Source organism: Athene noctua, chromosome 13 (assembly GCF_965140245.1).
Source record: "Athene noctua chromosome 13, bAthNoc1.hap1.1, whole genome shotgun sequence".
NCBI classification, from domain to species: domain Eukaryota; kingdom Metazoa; phylum Chordata; class Aves; order Strigiformes; family Strigidae; genus Athene; species Athene noctua.
Window position 1 is genome coordinate 17,424,254 of NC_134049.1, and position 17,980 is coordinate 17,442,233.

The following is a 17,980-nucleotide window of genomic DNA, read 5'->3' on the forward strand; positions in this document are numbered from 1 at the left end:
AGGCCTATCATGCTTACTAAAAAATTTAACAAATGGATGATGAAGTCCCATATCTCTACTTGGCTGCTGAATAGTAAATAAAAGAGGAGAGGAAGAACTTTAAAGGTTTTCACTTTAACAACCAGGTTTTTTAAATCGTTGTTATTATTATTGTAATGGAAAAGGATGCTGACAAGATAATAGGTGACATAGTCACACCAGAGGTGTGAGAAAATGGTTTGTAGTGGTCGCTTGATATAAGAAAAGAAAAATTGCATCCACTGAGGTCAGAGAAAACATTACAGAAATCAGACATGACAATTAGAATTTCTAAAATAAATTTACTTACATGGATATGATACAGAAAGAATATGCTATATTTAAGAAGGCACATGAAATGGGATATGCTATTTTCAGGTCTGAATGATGGGTAAAAAAGTGTTGTTGTCTACAGTGACTGAAGAAGGAAGTAACAGGAGTGCAGGGTTTTACAGGTGTGTTGCTGGGAAATTTCTGTCTTAGGAATATTAAGAGAACATCTAAAATCTTGAACAGAAGACAATGTCTGGAATAGAGGTACAAGTATAAATTGTCAGTCTAGCGATGGCAACTAAATTTATATTTGATAGTACTGAGACAAAGGGTATGGAGGGAAATAAGACAGAACAGACAGAGGCGTACAGGCTTCTATAGGAAAAGAAAGAGACTCCTTGGGAAAGTATCTTGAAAAAATATTTATGGGCCAAAGAAGAGGATACAATGATGAAAGACTGACAGGAGAGGGCACAATTTCAAGATCATGCTGGCATTGTCAAAGACCATAGAGAACAGAGCAATGGTTCTGATACTTTAACCACCAGCATGAAAAGTCTCAAAGCAGAAAGCAGCTCTGCAGCAGTGTCATGTGAAGACTGCAGTTTGGTCTAACAGCTGAAAGAAGAGAAACCAGCAGCAGGGTGGGGGGTAGGTTTTGATATCCTTAAGTTTTTATATATGTATCTTCTTCAGTATTTACAATGTGCCGCTGAAAATCTGTGGTAACATCAGATTTCTTCCACCAAGTTTGTAATAGTATTTTTTCTATGCAAAAAGTATCAAAAGGAATAAAACCAACCCACTTGGTAAAATAGAAATAGAGGCATGCATTCATTTTAAGAAGTTAGTGAGATCTGCACTTAGCATACTGCATTTCTCGGTACAGCATCCGTTTCTCAGATCACATTTATGGCTTTAAAAATTGTATTTGGAGTCGAACTAAGAAGCAAAACGACCTGTAAAAAGCATCTGCACCTACTAGGTTAATGACAACGGAACTTCTGTGTTACTGATTCTTTATTTTAGGGGCAAACCCCACAAATTAATTCAAACTTTTAAAAGTAAAACCATGTATGAGCTCATACACATCTCTCTACTGAATCAAAACCCCATATGTTCATTCCAACACATGCATATTTAAATGTATTACTATTAGATAAAAGCACATGATAAAATATGGCAATTAATATGGTGAAAGCATAAATATATATATTAATAAAATATATAAATTTATATATTTAAAATTATATATGTATATATAAATAAATATATATATATGTATATGAGGCACAGATAATGTATGGTATATACTACCAAGAAGCCTCATCAAACCAATCAGAATATAATTATGATACAAAAAATAAACTGATGTGATGAAGTGGTTTGGCAGATGAAATTAGGTACCTTTATTTGCAATGCTACTTTTAATCTAAGTTTTTCATGCATAGTTCCCTTTTTTTGTTAGTAGTTGAATACTTTGTGTTAAGAATTATGTATTAATTTGGAATTTTTCTTTTTTCCCTCTTTTTTAGCATTTAGACCAGACTCTAGAAAGATTATCTCTGCAGAAGAGTAGCAGAAAATCTGCAGTTCAGGGGAACACAGATGATGTTTTTACACAAGCTTGGTAAAATCATGATGAAACTTCACCCAGAGTAAGTGATATCATTAATATTCCAAAGGCTTTGCGAATAATTATGCCACTGCTACCATGCACATTGTTAAATAACATCATTTTATAGGGCTACTCCAGCGTGACATAACTGGGTTCTCAGAACCCCAGTTTGGCAAGCCACTTCTATGCCTGCTATGCTGCTGAAGTACAGGAGGTGTGGCAGCACACAGGGGTACAGGGACACCTATGTGCTTTCAGAGCTTACTGCTGTGCTTAGCTGAGTAAAGGTGGGCATTCCTCCCAGCCTTGAGTGAGGCTGAGCAAAGACAAGTGGCCTGCTAAATCTGTTTTCGCATATAGGTGTTGCCTTGCCTGACTAGAAGTGACTGAGCAATGACAGGATCTAGCTGTAGCCACCATTTCAGTATTCGCAGATGTGCTTGAATATGTCTGATGTGATTTGCCCCAAGACTATGTGGCTGAACTGGAAATAGGCACTAAGGACCAGAAAACTTTTATAACTTGTTTTGTAGCTCTGTTGAACCCTTCAGCTCTGCAGGGAATAAAAGCTTTGTCTTTTTTGTCCCCCTTGCTAGTCTTGCAAATGGATAGAACAGTCCTCAAAAAAATGGTGAAACTGGACTACAAAGGTTTTATATAGGACATCTTCATGTACATCAAAATATTGTTACTTCTCTCTCTTATCACACACTACGAGCAACTTTAGAAGTTATTTCTGAAATTTCTACAATGAAAATAACTGAAATTATTGCAACAGGAAGTAACAAAAGGAAGGTTCTCTGTATTTCAGTGTGTCTGTTTTTTCTATCTGCCTGTCTTGTAGTACTGGTGTCCCTTATGTTCTTCTACAACTGCTGCTGCAATCATGTAAAACAAGAGTTTTTAGAAAATTTTAGAGGAAGTGGTTTGTTTTTAGATTTGAAACAGTTACTAGTGCTGTTTCTAAACTGAACTTTGTTTAAAGTTAATATTCTATTTAATTATTTTGCTTTAAGATATGCAGTCTTTTATAACACTCAGTAAATTATCTGTTCAGTTACTAAAAGTCTGTGAAAGAAAGTTAGAGGTTTCCTATGGCACGTTTCCTAGAAGCTGTACCCATGATATTAATGCTTCCTACTGAAGTAATTTAAATAGGCCTCTGAGGTCAATCATGTCTAATTGATCTTGCTGTAATAACTTGGTTCCATAGCATTCTAAACACATTCTCTCTGCTTATTGAGATGCCTTTCTTGTGCAATAGGATTACAAAATCTGCCATTTATACTTCACTGTACATTATTATATTACTACATTATTTTATTATCATGTCCTTGAGATCTACAGTTAGAGATCAGTTAATTTTCTCAAGCCCTTTACACAGTAGGGCTTAAAAGTACTGCAAAACTTGGCTGCAATAAGATTCAACCCTTGGGATCAATGCCAAAAGGTGGCAGTGAGCTGATGTACCACTGCACCATACTGCAGCAATTTTCTAAGTCTAACCCACAGACCCATGTATGCACTCTGAATGAATAAGTAGCATTCCAACGCAAGCATTTACAGAAATACTGCCAGGTTCCTAGCAAATCTGACCTGCTGAACAACCCCACAGATTTCAGTCAAATAAAGCTTTGCAAGTATGTGTTTTAAAGGTCAAGGAGGGAATAACTTCCTTTTTCGAATAAGAAGGGCCTGTGCTGTACTCCACTGCATTGGCAGAAAAGAACTGTTCATCCTCGTGTTGAGGCATGAAGTTGTAACGGAACTACCAGAATAGAAGACTAATGCTCCTATGAATAGCAGGCTAACAGAGGGCAAATAGAGGCTACTATACCAAGATGTTGCACAAAGGACATATTCTCCAAAGAACTACACCTAGTGGATAGTAAAGACAATGAGTATGTGAGATCTGTTCTTGAAAAAAAAATAAATCTATCTTCAGAGCTTTTACAGCAGTCCTGAGTAACCTAGAACTCATATAACAAATATATAACTCAAGTTGATTATGAGCAATAAATTATGGGTTTATTATTGTGTGTAATTTGGGGAGCAGAGGGCTTCAGGGAGAGACAACTTGTTCCTTAGTTATTCTATAAAAGAGCAAACATTTTACTTCTGATCCACTGGAGCTGAGTAATGGATCAGATACTTTTAAGACCTTATGAATTACAGGGGTCCTGAGCTGGTCTCTGGAAAATTCTCATACCCCTCCCACATAAACAAATATATCTGTTTTCTAATTTCAATTCATCTTAAAGTATTTCTGTGTTTTCATGAGATCTTGCCTGTCTTAGGGCAGTATGTAGACTTTACTCAAAAGAATTATCAAGATAACTAAATAAAATTTCTCCTGAAGGATGCTTGGTACTACATAAATTACATTGATTATGTAAGGAGCTAAAGTACTGTCATGTTATCTTCAAGGGAAGTATTCAATAAACAAATATACATACTCTTTCTTACAAAATAAACAGGCTCTACTCTGGCTTGCACTTGGACAGGGGGAAATGCACATAGCGCTATGTGATGACAGCCTTTATCCCTCTGTCCATTTACAGAATTTTAAATGATGCTTCCACTGTAGTCCAAAACTAGATTATAAATTGCAAATAAATTATTCTTCCTTGCAATGCTCTGTATTTTTGGCAGTGGCTAAAACCTTCCTTAGTGTAATTCTGTATAAACCACTAAAATGACATGCTACTAAATTATTTAACTGTGTACATGTAAAATAAAATCTGAATTAATTCTTCAATAAGTTTACGTAAAAACATATGTTTGACAGTGCCAATTTTATTAATTTTGACTTGACATACGAGATGGTTTATGTCAGCTTAAATTCAGATTTTTCTTCTTAAACAAAGAGCTCCGGTCTTGTAATTATCATCTTAAAACTTTGTTTAGTACAGACTTCATTCAGTTATTCCCATCTTGGACAGGAACAGACTTCCTACTTGTGCCAGCAATTTACCATGAACTCATTTCTTTGATTTCTGAAGAAATTGTTTGGAGAAACTCAAAATACCAGTCTGTCTTAATTTATATGCTATGCTAATATATGATGATTTCATTGAAGTAGTGCATTCTGAGGTCCCAAATATTAAAGAAAACAGAACATCAAAATTTAGGGTGTGCAAAATTGAAGTGTTGTCTTATTTAAAAAAAAAAAAAAAAAGTTTCAGAGAAGTGAAAATGAGGATAATTGTTACCTATTTTGCAACAGTGCTGGGGTGATCCATTAACCAATATCTGTACAATGCTGTGAAGATGAAGAATGCCTAGTCTTATCATCACTGTATGCTTTCATCCATTTTGTTAGCTGCAGCATGGAGAACAAAATCAATACACTGTGCAGTATCTAGGCACTTAGGACTTCAGCAAAAAGACCTTTAAAATCTAAAGAGTTAAATAAGACCCCTACAAAAAAAGCTACAGATATATGACACACTTAGTAGAAGGAGTTTATACTTATTCCACCATTGGCATATTTATTCCTGGCTTATGAGGACTGATTTTTCTCGAAGTTATTAGTGAAACTACTAGACTTGAATTTACAGTGAATGTGGCTTATTCACTAAGTTCCCAGTTGTAGTTCCCTCTTCATTTCACTGCAGGTTTTTTAAGATACATTTAAGCAGGAACTCAGTCACAAAAAAATATATTGCCAGGCAAGGTGCACATTGGAACAAAGGAAATAAAAATGAACTTACAGTATTCTGACACTGACTGTGTCTACTACATTACATGCTGGTAATGATATCGTATATTTTACCTATTGTTAGGAAAACCAATTCATGATCTCCCTTTCTTACATTCTAGGTAGTAAATTAATGTAAATTTTAACTGTACACAAATTCTGATCAATCTCTTAATTTCTCTGTTTACTATGCTGGGATATTTGTTACACTACTGGAGAAGACATCTAGTAGAAAATTGCACTTCCTTGTTAAACTGCTATTTTCCAATACACAAATCATTTAGATGTCTGGAGACTAACAAGAATGTCCTGCTTTTATAATAACATAACTATTATATTCTTTTAACTAGGAAGATTCTTAAAAATACCAGCAGCATAAAAACGTATTTTTCCGTAATGTCTTTTATTAGTTGAACATTTCTGATTTTATAATCACAAAACTTTAATTTCAGAGTGACACAGTTGGAACACTAAGTATACTTCAAACTCTTTAGTGATCGCATTTAGTGACACTTACTACGGTTTATAGCCTGCTTTATTCTCACTTTCTAAATGCCTTTGTATTTTTCTTACAAAATCATGCATTCCACTTCCCTGTAGTTACCACAGATGTCTGGTACAGTAAGCCTTGTCTGTACCTGAGACCTCATGATTCATTTTTCCTAGGGCAATTTGTCCAATCTATACCTTTATCATCACTTTTATAACAGAGTTCCTGAAAAAGATACACAAAATTATACATAAAAGAATACTTAAAGTCAACATATAGTTGAACTTAAATGAAATTTTAAGATAAAATAATTAGTCTGGTTATTATTTTCCAGAAATTAATTATTTCATAAATGATTCTGGGAGTATGGATTTGAAATTTAGTTCAAGAGAAAGGGATGGGTGTGAAGTAACACAGACGGACCTTGGATATAAACTGAAATAAGAAATAAACCTTCCTGTACATCATGCAAGTGTCAATAAATAAATGACGCCTATGTACATTATGTGAAAGAACAGATATTAAACTGTAAAATCTCAAATACATGTAATTCCCTTCTATCAGTTCTAAGTAGCTCTGAATACATCATCAGTTGTTTTGTAGCCTATTAGGATTATGATGAGATGTCTCTGAAAATCCCTTCCAAAATGTTCCTATTTGCCTTTAATCCATATTACTGTAGTCACTGCAGATTTTAAACAGCTAGGCAAAGATAATTCAGTTTCATCAGTTCAACTTCAAATCATAGTGACAAGAGCTATCTATCCTTATTTATTTTCATTCTCCTATTCTGCTCCAACTGCAGCCCAAAAACATCACTGCAAGCTGTGAAGCAGCAGCCTGGGGAACAAGCATTTCATAGGTCTACACAAAAGGACTAGAGCACCTTATTAAAAATAAATGTTAGTGCTTTGGTAATGAAAAAGCCCAATCCTGCAAAATCTTCATTGTATGAATAGGATCACCTTTACTATACAAGCACTAAAACTGAAGGTTCTAAAATTTCTCTAAGACTGAGGATTAGCTACCTAACTAGGGCCTAAACTATCAAATCCAGTATTTTCTGTTGTTGAGTTGCCATCTTGAGAAAGATTTTCTTCGCATCCAGGAACACAATTATGGCAAGTAGTTGGAAGAAAATAAAACAGCTGCTGCTCTGCATAGAAAATCACTGCATGTCACTAGTTACAGGCAATAAATGAAACACTGGCAAAAATCCACTACATTATACCCCAAACCACTCCTGTTTACATTCTATGCAGCATAAAAATAAGTGTTGATGTCTTATCACTGTTGCGCAGGTCTGCAAATCTGCATCAGATTTGATTATACTGCATGACAAATGAGAATGCTCTTTCCAATTCTCAGCCAGTCTGATAGACTAGAACTACCCTCTTGCAAAACTGCAGCCTCTAGGCACCATATCTTGTTTGCTCAGGACAAGCCTGAGCTAATTGAGATTTTTTTTCTGTACTTTTTCACCTTTCATTTAAGCTCAAGTGAATTTAAGCCTTTTCCTCAAAATCCTTTACCACTGAAATCCTGATATGATGCAAAGGAATTAGCTGAATAACCCAGTAAAGACACTTTTTAGCATGACCACTATTTTTTATGTATGTACAGAGCACTGAGGACTGGGTGAAGTTAAGGAAGCAGTCTTAGAGCAACTGATTATAGCAAGACAAAGATAGAGCATATTTATAAAGCAGCATATCAGGAACAAGTGAAAGATAGCTATGTATCTTCAAAACATGTTTGCAACAGATCAGTTAAAGAATTAATGTTTTTGTCAAATTAGGAAGGAAGAATGACTAATGAGAACATTATAGGTCACAAAAAGATAAATACACCATCAAAAAACAGCATTACAAAGTACCAATGTGCAAACCAAATTAAAAAATATATTACAATACAGGAGCACACACTGCAGGCACCTGACTCCTAAAATATTACTGTAAGATCAAAGTGTACATTGAGGAAATTTGTAATTAACAGCGTATTCTAGATGAAAATACAGTAAACAAAAGCTTGTCAGAAGAGTGGGAAGAGAAAGATGGTAGGCTCTTCTCCACTTTCAAACATTAAGCATAATCAAGATGTTCCCATTCCAAAGTAATACAAGCTGTTTATTTAAGGTAAAGAGAGATGCAAAATCATGTGGGAAATTCCACACCCCTTCTCTTGTCTCTGAAAAGAATTAAAGGACCCTTTCAATTTAAATGTAAAGGTATTTCTATAATAGTACTAAATGCTGTAGCATTAGCTGGACTGAATCCACTAATCAACACAGTAAATCCGAACTGGTGGAACAATGACAAAAGAAAAGCCCAATTTGCACAGTGCTCTGTAAATCGACAGTGACTATGGCATTTTATGCCTTCTGAGATTACATAGGGCAGGCCCAGAGATTCTTCCTTTCCCAAGCACTGCTCACCTGGATAGGGTTTCAGTTTAGTACTCCTAAATCACTGAATTCCTAAATCATTTGATATACTGTTTTTTACCACTATTCTTGATAGCACTTCTCCCACAAGTAGAAAACTCAAGAATAATCTTGGCTAAAGATGGTGGCAGTGAAACTGGATTACAGGATTGGGTGAAAAACTGTCAGGTTTTTCTGCCATGATCTCTATTAGATCCACAATGTCTGGTGGAGGGTTTTAGAATTAACTACCAGTCTTCCCCTGCCTCATCCTGAAGCTAACAGCCAACCCTAATCAGCATTGTCCTTAACACAACTGTCCATCTTTGCTGCAGACATCAATTAAGGATGACATATTTCACATCAGGCTATATATGGCCCTGTGATACTGCACAGGAATTCATTAGGAAGACTGAGAATTTTTTTTTTTCTTTTAAAATTATGATTGCTTTAAAGTAAAACCTAAAAAGAGTTTTAATGCAGAGCGGCCATGTTTTGACAAACATAACCGGAGATATACCTGGGCCAGACATGTTTGAAGCCCAGGTGAAGAGACTCCAGAGCATCTCTTTTCCTTGCACACACACAAACAGGAGATTCATTTGTTTATTTTTTGTCTATGTGTGCTTAAGAGGCCATATTCTTGTGTTTCTCTAGATTTCATTTGATAACTATATATCAGGTCATTATTGTAATTCATTAATACTTCCTTATGGTATTTCTCTGAAGCTTCTTCCCAGGTGGCAAGACCTAATTATTCTTAGGATGATCATTGGACTCAGTTGCTCCAAACAGTCCCTAACAGCAATCATGGTATTATTTCAAATGTACTTGTTGGCTACAGTTACTGTGCTCTCTTTCCTCTCCTTTCTAGTGAAGAATAAATTGTAAGTTTGTTTTTGTTTAGATCAGAGGGAGCTGCAAAGAACATAATAAGATATGACAGGTTACAGCAAAATTCAACTCTTGGGAATTCTTTTATTTCCCCATGCTAAACTTGAAGATGCCATAAACTCAAATCCTCTATGCCAGTCATAAAATTTTAATTAGATAAACTAAAAATACTGGTACTATTTACCACTGTTCTTATTAAACTGCTGGATTTAACACTACTAAAATGGACTACAGATTGCAAAAGGCCATCACTAGTATTAATACTCCACTTCAGCATACACGTGAGTATTCTGTTCAGCTTGATTATAATTAATCAGTACTATAGTCTCTTGTTTCTCACTGCCAAATGATAAATTAACTACTAGCTACATTCATGAATGGAATATTAATTTATACAATGCCCTAGGGGTACTTCTGTATGTAGTACAAGACGTCTCATGAACAGATCTCATTCAAAGCTTTAAACTATGAAACAAAACAGAATTAATCTAGTCAGGATCAGCTGCAACTACGTTAAAACTGGAGATACCTGTATCCACAATTTTAGTAAGCACCACCAAGATCTATCAGAAATTAAAGTTAGACATCACATGGAAGAATGAATTTCTCTTCTATATACACAAAATCAAGTACCTTTCCATGCAAAGAGTTAGTATTTTCTGGAAGTCTGTGAAAAACACTCTGACTTTTTCAAGGTCAAATGATGTTCTTCGAGTATAGCACTGAATGTGTGTTGTGTAATGGGAAAATTTGCCAGGGAAGTTGTTTTTTTTCCCTCTAGTCGCTCTGCAGTAGCTACTGAAGCTTCTCACTACACATGAGGACAGCAGATGGATCCAGAGGTTCTGTCTACAGCCTTGCTCATTTCATCATTTCTTCTATGCTGCAGGCTTCATCTTGCAGCATCCTTTGGCTTTCTAGTGCATGAAAATGACCTTTGCACAGGTGCAGAAATGATATGCAAATATTTGCCTCTTCCATAGTCTTCTCTCTGATTTCCCTGCAGTTTTCTAGCCTTCGAATGTCAGACAAGACAAAGAAAGTAGTATTTTTTAATACAGGAGGAAGGAAGTTCCATGAAATGTTAATAATCTTGTGGCACTTGGCAGCACTAAAATATGCTTAAGATGTATTGTATTGCAAAATTACTGTATAACAGAAGACACATTTCTGATTTAATAGCACTGAAAACATAATAAAATTTGAAAGGGGAAATTCTGTCCTCTGTCAGTTTTTCATAGTCCAAAGAAAACTGAATACAGCACGAGTTCTTGGTAAAATTGCAGGAGGGGACTGCAGCCTCTCTATAAAATGCTAGACTGCATTTTGATAGCTTACAGCATCCCAGCCCAGAATGATCAGATCAAGGCATCTGGTCATTTGACTACAAACTGCTTGAGTTTTGAACCTATCAGCAATCCAGAATGACTCTCGTAGCACAAGAAATACAGCAGAGGAAAATGCTTGCCAAGAATAGGATGAAAAGCACTGAGAAAGAAACAGTTCTTTTCAAATTTCCAACATAATATTATTAATTATTATGAAGCTTTCTCTCACAGGAATTTTAAAAATTCCTTCTCATTCTGAAATCAATCATTGCAGCATATATAAAATAATTTCAGGCTTTAATTGTAAAAGAATAGGCAATGTACTTAAAAGCAGCATAAAGATTTAGCTAACTCAGACATTTCAAGCAAGACTCACATTTTGATTTCACCTTCTGTTCTTGCATTTTAATGTTTTAAGCATCCTGCTTTATGAAAAGGTTATCGCTTATTGCACGGCAAGTCTTAGAGAGCTCGGGTTTTCTCTGGACCTGACAATTCTGTCTCTGGTACAATCTGATAGGAAATAGCTGAGCCGACGTGAAGCCTAGCAACGAATGGGGATGCAGCTGTGAGCACTGACTGCTAGATCTATGCAACTGAAGAATATTGCTTAGAAGGGAAGTGACAGAATCTCATCAGTTGACAGCTTACATCTAGACTACTACAGGGAATAAAGTACTTCTATATCAAAGAGTATTGTATGGAGCTGCCCCTACAGGAATATGAGTAGCTTGTTTGCACAGGGTGTAAGACCTCACAAGCTATTGCAACCCGTTTACAGTCACTTATCTTAAGTATCATGAGGCTCTGATGTAAGATTCAGTCACATCTTTGTTTACAACCTTTGCCAAGTCTTAGGGTCTCATTAGGCACACAGAGCACAAGTTTGACTTCTTCATTCCAAATGCAAAGCTTTTGGAAGGAAGAAGCACTGGGTATGTGCTTGTGAGCTTCAGCTGTTGTCCTTTCAGAAGGCTAATCATCAAATTTATCAGTAGAGGGCACAATAAAGCAGCATTCTTCAAAAATGCATAAAACTAAGGTAGACCTCCCAAGGTGACTCTTGAACAAGCCACTAGGTTATCATTATCTGTTCTATTTAAATTTAAAACAAACAAACAAACAAAATTAAAAAAACCCTGGACCTATCATATATAACACATATATAATGTTGGTTGAATAAACGCTATTAGTTCATTTGAAATAAAATTCATGATATTAATAACCACAGGATGTTTCAGACATTCAGCTATCTGAAGACCTGAATGTCTGAAGAAAATTATTTATAAACTGCAAATGAAAGAACTAGTCCCTAATGATATCAGGCAAATGAACAGCATGTTGGTAGATATTAAAACCTAAAGCATAAGTAATCTCCTTAAACCTGCATCTGTGAAACCTAACAGTGAACTTGCAAACATATCTGTCCCTTGTGCTCAACAGAAAATAATTTAAGCAAAAAAGAATGAAAAACAGGGTGGCCAAAATGCTCTTCACTATCAGTTTGCTGTATACAGAGGACCTTGGTGGAACTGACTTGATTTAGCTGCAAAGAAAAATGACCCACCATACAGCAATTTGCAATGCAAATTTCAGCACATTATTTAATGATGTAAAAAAAACCCCAGCGAGCTACGGATAGATCATCCACAGTAACCAATATGTTGTAAGTGAGGATATCATATTTTATCCTAAATTAGGGTAGGTGGAGTTTTACATTTAGGATGTTGTAGGTCCTTGGAACTCTGCTTCTCTGCAACTTAGTTTGTATGTTGTACAGACAGATCTTTCAGTTTCCAAAAAAGTACAAAACACTTACATAAATGTTTAGATCTTCCATGACAGCTGTAGAGGATCTGTACATCAAAGGACCAGGACCTTACAACTCTAGGAAGAGTTAATTAATAAGGTGAATATTTAGAGGAAGCCTATTTCCAATTCTATCCATTTCCAAACGTTACTGTAGTATCATTTTAGGGAAGATGTAAATTGGTTTGATTCAAACTGAGTTTTCTGAGATGGAAACTGTCTCTACTATTGTATTATCAATGCAAAGAACAACATTTGGAAAAAGTCTTCTCTTTGCCAAGTCAGACAAAAGCACCTGACAAAATCTGGTAGCTAATTTGCCTATTTCATTCTTAGTTGTTTGTAACAACCTGCATTTGTTTTTATGTGATCTATCTATATTTGTGTATTCACATTTTTCCCTCAAATCAATCTCCCTCTGTCTTTCCATTTTAAAGGAACCAAATAGGTTCCTGTTATCTGCTTCACACTTATAGCAGAATCCACAGATGTCTGACATTGAGGGTCTTTTTTTCGAGATATCTAGTTGAAGAGCAAGAATATATTTTTGTATGTAATTACGTTCACATAGAGCCAGGTATGTAGCTACCTATAGATGCAAAGCTGTTAAACCTCTTCTTGGTTACTCAGATATCTCACCAATGACTGCCTATAATTTACAGGCAGAAGGTGACAAAGTGCCAATTATGTAAAAGCTGTGAGCAGATAAACAAATGACTACTCTATGCAGATTTCTATCTGTGAAATTGCAATACTAAATACAGAGTTCTTTTATTTTGGAGGATGGAGATAAGTTTTGGGGTTTTTTTTCCCCTCACTCATTATCTTTATTGACTAAACAGAAGAATTCAAAGCTTCATTTCTTTTCTGGTACTACATAAAGAACAAACAACATTCATCTTTCAGTGAATACACACTCTGAAGTCCCTGAAAATCCCCATCCAAAGCATGCCACTGTTTCTCATTGGGGAGCAATAAAGCTGAGTGGAAGGGCAGAGGGACAACTGGTGGTGCTTCAGGGATTCTGACAGTAATCTTTGGTAAGGAGACAGAGTCATCTTGAAGTACCTATTTTAGGAAAGTCTTGAGGTTTCAGAGACACAACTCATCACTCAAGTGCACTGTAAACAGTAGTGATTGCTATAGAAGACTACTCTGCTGTTTAAAAAATAATTAAATACCTTCATGAATGGTTCAAAATGAACTTCAAAGGTGAAGCACAGTTTTTAAAATTTTTTTTCATCCTTTGGGATATAAGGGAGCATTGCCTTCAAACTCAATACATACTATGTATGTGGACAAAATAAAATATGCAGTTAGCCTGCAGTTAAAAGGATTCTTTGAAAAATTGTGACTTTGGCTATCTCAGCTGTCTACTTTGAAAACTTTGAAAAAGTTTTTCAGTAAAGGTGGAGAGATCCCCTTCAAGAAATCTGCAGGCAAAGTTCAAGTGAAATCCTTGGCTGAACAGATTCTTCTCTGCTGAAACTGTAGCTATTAATTCTGTTGTTTAAATCGCTCCACTTAAAGTCAGGAGGTCAGATATCATCAGCTGCTTAGGCTATCATGCACAAGTTTTATCCCATCAGATTCTTGTAAAGAAGGGAGGCATGTGGATCTTATCTAGTTGTTGAAAACTGAAGAACTATGCTTCCTCAGACAAAGTAGGGGCAGCAAAGCGCTGGTTTACTCCTGATCTTGGGTGGTTCTGGTAAGAGAAAGAGATTGAATATTTATTAAAAGTCTCTGACCATCTTTGGAAAAGGGCATCTTGATTTTATGTGTTTTCTGTAGCAATACAAGGGGACTTTTATACTTCAAGGAAAAATCAAACAGGTATGTTGCTGGGAAATGAAACCCCAATAGATGAATCACTTATGAGCATAGTTCCCCTTATGACATCAGTCTGCTGAAAGTCTGAGGAAACATTGATTTTCCTTTAGAACTTCATGATGATAACCAAATGTTTATCTCACTTTTGCCAAGTCATTATATGGAAAGCAACTGTTTCAAACACTGGAGACTCTAGATCCTGCCCTCTACAGGTATGTGATAAAGCTGAAATATTTTCATTATGAAAATAAAAGTAATCACAAATATTAGAGCAGAAATCGTAGATCAGACTGGCATGAGCCTTTGGCAGTTCATACTATGCTCTTTATATCTTTTTAGACTAACACCTCTTGAATAGTCTTTGACTGTATGCATGTCATTTCTCCAGGCTCAATAACTACTTCAGTAAAGTACAGGAGACAATAGCTGGCTCTCTCTCCTTTGTCTTCTCTGCCATCCTGTTCTCTGCTAGAGATGGGGACACATTAAGAGTTCTAATGATCTATCAAAATTCTAATTATCTGTAGACTTTAAGTCTGGGGTTGGGGGTGGTTTTTTCCTTTTTCTTCACACATATGTAGATAGACTTTCACTATCAGTAACTGGCAGGCTAAGTAGGCAACAATGCAGCATGGAAGAGGAAGAAGGCTGAAAACTCACTGTTATGCATTATTTCAAAAAGCATTAATACAGCTTCAGCCATTCTCATTAGTAGTGTACCCTGTGGTTGAATAAGATGCAGTGTCAGCAGGGTTAATGAGATCTACAGTTGGCCTAAACAAGAGATTTGGTTTAGACTGCTGTTGGCCTAACTACTGCATGTAAAATAATGGTATCACATGGAAAAAAACCATATGTAACAGATCTATCAGATTAAAGGCATTAATCCTGCAGTGCAAGGTTGCTGTACACCAGCACACAGGAAGGTTACAGCTGGGCAGCAGTATGGAAGCCACCTACACACAGGAAGGCTCATGTTCCATACCTGCTTACTACCTTACTTGTGCCATCTTGGCTATCAAAGGACTAGGGGAATATTAATGAAGCTTTAGAGATAGAAAGGTAGTAAAGCTAATATGAAAATAAGAATTTCCCCTGCATTTTATTTAATTTGTCATAAGATAATTCTGTTTTGCTTAACACATTTAAATAAACAACGCATTTCCTGAGCTCTCACTAAATGTAGCTATGCACTTGAATAACACTTTTGAGAACTATTATTTTTCCTTTCAAAATTAAACAGTTGATATATCACTGAAATGTCTTACCGAAGACATCACATTGGTACATTGTGGGTCAGTGTATTTTGTATTTACCTATAAATTTTCCAATTCAGTACTCTGCATCTCTCATCACTAAACATACAGTAATTAGCTACTAAGACAAGAGTGTAAATGGCAATATGACTCTTGCTAATACTTATTCTTCAGCATTTTGATTATTAGTTTGTAAATATATCGGTTTGTCTTCAACTGATGCTCAGAACACTATGTGTATAAATTTTGGTCTCGGGTTTAGAGTAAGTAATGTCTTGTCTACAGTTACATATATATATATATATATATATATGCATGCCAGAAAGTATTACAGCTGGCAGAATAAGATCCTTAAAGAATACTACATTATATAACTGTTGTGCTCATTAAGAAAATGAGATGTAGACTAATTCCTCTAACAACTGGAAAAATTCCTACTTTTCTATCATTAAGTCAGCTAGGTTTCATCTTTCTAAACTTAATTATTATGGTCTGAACAACTACACCATGGCAGCCTCCTAGTGGTAACTAGAACTTCCTATGTTACAAAGAGACAGCTATAGTCCTGCAGGGTCTGGTGGGCCATTCTGGAGGACCAGAGTACTGCAGGGACGTTAGTAACTTGTAACAAAATTGAAGCCTTGAAATACTGTTGAGCTGCACTCAGTTCAAACGAAAGGTTAGCTTCCAGCCACTTAAATTGCAAAGATATGCAACAGTCCCTTAATAATCGAAGATGCCCACAACTGTAGAACAACAACAACTTAACACTGCAGACCTTTCCTGGGCTTTCTCAGCCCAGGCATGTAGAAGGCTTCCCTGCAGGATACAATCATTGTACCATCATATGTAGCCTAGCATTGCAAGGCTGTAATCAACTTCTCTGGCCTTTGATATCTCTCTATCATATTCAAGCCCTGAACAGTCACATAATATTTTCCTTTCCATTTAGTTCTTCATCTTGTATTTGCTGTAGTAACAACTGTCAGCTGAGGGCAAATAAATTCTAAATTATATGTGATGTGGAAAAGTCCATTAACCAACATTTCATTATGTTAAGTCTTCTGCGGACATTCTTGCCACAAAGAGCTTAAAAAATCTATAAATAAGTCTACAGGTGACAGATGAATGAAGTGGACTTTGGGGAGTTTGTTAAAAAATTAAAACAAACCACCCACACCCCACACATTGACACAGTACTGGTCAAGAACAACAACAATGGAATAGCGTAATATGTGCAAAACCATCCTTTTGTAGTCTCCATGGCAGAGAACTTTTTTTCCACATGCTATTTGTATTTACATAAGCAAATTATTTAATACATTCGTTTATAAAGGTAATTATTTTTATTTTCATTGTTTAAGCCAGCAAGAAGGTTAAGAGCAAAATTTGAATAGCAAAACTGAATTAAGATATTCCAGTTAAGTACATTTAAGCTATTTTAACTGATAATTATAGACATACCTATTATTCAAAGTTTTCAGTAAATGTTTGGTCTGTGTGTTATTGACTAAATCCAGGGTTTCACACCCTATCTCTATCATAATATGAAGTTATATTGGCTCTGTACCACGTTTTTACACTGTTGCAATATTCTTTTCCTCTCTCAGATAAATGTAAACAGTGGATACCAAACCGTGAGTCTATTCAGATAGGTCAGTCTTTTGAGCAATGACAGTCTACTAATCTCTTTGTAAATACCTACCACGAAGGGGTCCTATACACTTCGTTGACTCAGGCTCCAGTACAATGAAGATTTTAAATTTTTTTTCAAGCACCTCCATTTCATTCAGGATGCTACTGTGTTGTTTAGTTTAGTTCCACATGTGTGGTAAACTTCAAAATTTAAAAATTCCTGTTTGAATTTCCTCCGTTGCTTGTGTTTATGATATGAGAGGGTATCTGCATTCTTCAGCATGTATCTTGTGATAGGAAGCCTGGCATGCAGCTCAGAAAGAGAAGCCACTCCTGCTGAGCCTCACAGGCCTCACAGGATGGTGTGAAGAAGAGGTGAGGAGGAAAGACTACTATTAGTCCTGCCTGAGGAGATGGCATTGTGTTGATGGGACTGACATGTTACAAGTTGCCAACCAGTCAGCAAAGGTCAACCTCAGCCCCAGTTGGAGTCACAAGTTCATCTGATGATGACAGAGATACCATCTTAAAGGTAATATGGATTTCATCCTGTCAAAAGACAAGATTCGTTGTGCCAGAGCATGGGGAGGGTGAAAACTTAGAGCAGCAGTATACAAATGTCATGTTTCCCAACGTCATGATGGTATTTACCAGTATTATAGTAGGTTACTTTACATTAATTACTGCATTAATTTAATTAGGAT

General features: G+C 35.9%; 1 protein-coding gene across 5 annotated transcripts in view; it reads right to left on the reverse strand.

The window, feature by feature from the left end:
• The window catches only part of APBA2 (amyloid beta precursor protein binding family A member 2), a 106,830-nt gene that overhangs the window by 78,449 nt on the left and 10,401 nt on the right, over positions 1-17,980 (reverse strand). The window contains exon 1 of one of the 5 annotated variants that reach the window (XM_074916886.1): positions 11,120-11,185. The exons of the other annotated variants lie outside the window; for them this stretch is intronic. The gene's annotated coding sequence lies outside the window, so the exon portion shown is untranslated. Of the gene's footprint in view, positions 1-11,119; positions 11,186-17,980 lie in introns of those variants that run through there. 5 annotated transcript variants of the gene reach the window in all.